Consider the following 3,812-nt stretch of genomic DNA (forward strand, 5'->3'; position numbering starts at 1 on the left):
TCTGGTTTAAGCAGAGGCCAGCAAGAGGTAAACATTCGAAAATCCCCAGGAGAGGGGCGCCTGCCTGCCTCACACTCAGCGAAGTGTGTGACTCTTGATCTCGGGGTCATGAGTTCGAGCCCCACGTTGGGTTGGTTGGTAGCAATTATTTAAAAATAAATAAACTTAAGAAAAAAAAATCTCCAGAAGGAAAACTGTAAAAGGAATACCCTACTAATTACAGGAGATTATATGGACATCCCCCCAAATCACAAGGGTGGCCAGGCAAATTTGGGGAAATTTGATGCATCATTTTCCACATTCTAGCAAGAACTGAAGAAACGTAATCTGTAGTGGGTGCCCGGTTTGGTGATTTCAGCATACTCCTTTGCTGCTGGCCCAACTGTTTGGGAAAGCGGAATGCCAATATATATGAGAAGCCAGAAGGAAATTCCATAATGCAGCCCCTGGAAATTTATCCCAAAATACATGAAAAGAAGAAAACCTATATGCTTGAAATTGTGTGTTGTTCTCATAATAAGGGCGCCCTCCCGCTGCTAGTCCAGTTGGTTGCAATCACCCTTTCAGGCATGGGGTCGTGCTGCCTCTGGGTTCCCAGTGTCCTGGGGGCCTCCTAGGGAGGTACCCTCCCAGGCATTTGTAAAGTGTTGGGTGTCCCACAAGGCCGGTGAATCAGAGCTGTGGGTGCAGGTGACACCAGACTCCCCTCAGAGCAGACCAAGTATTCACCTTGGCTCCTGGCAGTGGCTCCTCATTTTATGCCCCAGCCTTCTGGGTCCCTCCCCATTTTTCCAGTCCGCTGATTCCCACATGCACCATCTGGAGGCTCCTTAGAACTTGAGTCCAGCGTTCTTCTTGGTATATACCCCCCAGAGCATTCTGAGGCTTTTAGGAAGGCAATAATTGCTGATTAAACCAGAATCCAAAGCTTTAGTAACCAAACCAATCCCTATCCAACCAACCCAGCCAAACCAAAAGCTTTTCCTCTCCATTCAGAAAGGGTTGAGAGGAGGCAGGTGTTTCAAAAAAGAATGTAAGATCATTTAACCACGACAAAATAAAGTATTTTAGTTGATGTTCTTTAAGAAAAGTAAAAACTAAAAAAAAAAAAAAATTGAAGAACAAATATTGCTGAAATCTTTAGAAATGGAGACGACCTCCAATAGGGGATTGATGAGTAAAATTAGCGGTCCTTAAACATTTCTGTTTACTATAGGACATACTATTTACTTTCTTGCATATTTTTAGGTTAACATTTAAAACGTTTCATCGGAAGTTTAAGTAGTTGCAAAGAATGCAATTTCCTGCATACTGTAAACATTGACATTTTAAAATGGAATAGTCACTCTCTTGAATGAATCCAATACAATCTAAACACCATAGACATTATGCCTACTACTCCCCGTTTTAAAAATATAAGAAAAACCTCTTCTTTACCTACAGTATATTTTACCTAGTTTATTTTTCTCTTTACACTATAACTCCATTTCACATTCTTGCCCTTCAGGATTATATCCTAATTTCATGCATTTCTGTGTTTGGATGTATTTTTTCTATCACCCTACTATATTTCTCTGCAGTGAGAAAATATATACATTTAAACTTCAGTTTTTGTAATTTTCCTGTGGCTAAAAGACTGTAAGTGCTGAAACACTTTCTTCTAGATTGAGATATCATATTTATTAGTAATAATCAAGTATTCAAAATAATATAAAATATATTACAAAGTTTTAAAATTAGACCTAAGTATTTTTTTTTTTTTTTTACAATTACTGCATGTGTTTGTTGTTGAATACTATTTCTTACAAGAAAGAGATATAGTTTAGCATCAGGGTTTTCTGTTTTTCATTTTTGTAAATTCTAAGAATGTTTTTACCATTAATAAGTAGATGGGATTGTAAGGCGTTTTGAACTTTTCAATTCTTTGAACTCCTTCTAACTTATACAACTCATTTAGTGATCTCTAGGCCATCCTTTATTGAAAGCAACTATTTGGAAATCATATAACTTGTAGAAGAATTTGTTACACAGCCATTAGAAGTACATACTTTCTCCACACAGTCCAGTCTTTTAAAGTCCAGATAGAAAACTGACACAGGTTCCCTGAAGTTTTTACACCCTGGAATAAGGCACCCTTTTAAGATTCTCAGTGAATGAGGGTTAAGCCTTCCTCTCCCCCACTTCCTTTTTTTACAATTTGGAAAATCTATGCCTATGGTGATACAGTTGGGAAAGGAAACAGGCAGACAACTTGACCGCATTCTTTAAAGCAGCAAATCAGTTTCTGGAAGTAATATGGATGCAAGTTGAAGATTGAAAAACAAGCAATCTTAAAATGATCTTAAGTGTGCACTTACCCCTTGAAAATCCCCCAGGGGGAGCACATCCCATTTTGCGGGTCACTTACATCATCTTACTGAATTTGTAAGAGAGACAAATCAGCTCAGGCTAGGTCTTGCTTGGGGTTTGTGACTGGCGTTTATCTGCACCTTGGGAGTATAGAACTGTGACATGCACACTAAGGATAAAACAGCTAGTCCTCTGGGCTGGTTGATTGTTAAAGAAGGCTGCCCTGATCCTTTATATTCTGTTCTTCTATATTTTCTTTTCAATGCTAGTAACCTGAATTTTGGGGTACCAATGTGGAGCCTGTGTACTGACTACCTAAATAAAAAATGATTATTAAGACTGTAAAAACATAAGAAATCTTTAGAGTATGGTAAGGGGAAAAAGCAAAATATGTAGTTGTATGATTTCAGTTATGCACTGAACTACGTCAACTACAACTATAACTACAACTACAACCCAACTACATCAATTACAAAAGTACATAAATTTATCAACAACACTGTGAGTCAGTAAGCAAAAATGAAGCTGTGATTTTCTGTGTGTGTGTGTGTGTGTGAGAGAGAGAGAGAGAGAGAGAAATGTCTGACTTCAAAAATAATGATTACTTTTGTGAGGCTGGGGTCAGATAATCTGTCTAACCTAATATTCTCTTTCCCCTGGTGGTACTCAAGGAACTGGGTTTGAGTTTAAGTTCCCCAAAATAAAGTGTTCAAGAGATTGATGATCAGGTTTTTTTCCCTTTTTTTTTTTAAATTTTTGATCAGTTTTTCAAACCCTATTTACTCATCACGATTCACTACGCTGTCATTCCCAACATGCTTACACTCTTCTTCAAGCTAGTTTCATACATCCCATATCTTAACGTCATAAATGTGATAATTTTCCTCCTGCTGTGTGATAAGACTCTGCACTCATGTGCTGGTTTTACTGTTGTCAGGAGCTCGACCTTGCTGACTTAACACTGCTCTGAAATTTTACCACTTTTCGTAAATTTTGTACCTTTTAGAATCCTTACTTAAAACAAAACAAAACAAAACAAAACAAAACAAATCATGTCTGGCAGCCTCCCCCAACGGATCTTTTTCCTCCTATTTCTGTTTCTAGTGTTTTTCTGGTCTTCTGTTTTTCCGAGATCTGAGAGCTCGGTGTGTTTCTACCCAAAGGAGAGAAAGAGTAGTCCGAGAGCATTGATGGGTGTGAGAGAGGAATAGGAACTGCCACCCTTCTGGAAGTTCTGGCCGTGGGAGCCGAAGGTCCCGCCAACCAGCCTCCCGAGAAACAGGCGCGGGGAAACCCGAGCGGAGAAGCCCGCGACCCGTCAGCACCACCTCCACCGACCCCGGCCCACGCGCGGCGATGGGGCCCCACGGCCCCGCCCCCTCGTGGGGCCACGCCCCCCGGCGTGCCTCACGCCGGAGCGTCTTCCGCCGGACTGGCCGCCCCGCCCCGCCCCTACGCGGTTG

The sequence above is a fragment of the Mustela lutreola genome, chromosome 5 (assembly GCF_030435805.1).
Source record: "Mustela lutreola isolate mMusLut2 chromosome 5, mMusLut2.pri, whole genome shotgun sequence".
Classification (NCBI taxonomy): Eukaryota; Metazoa; Chordata; class Mammalia; order Carnivora; family Mustelidae; genus Mustela; species Mustela lutreola.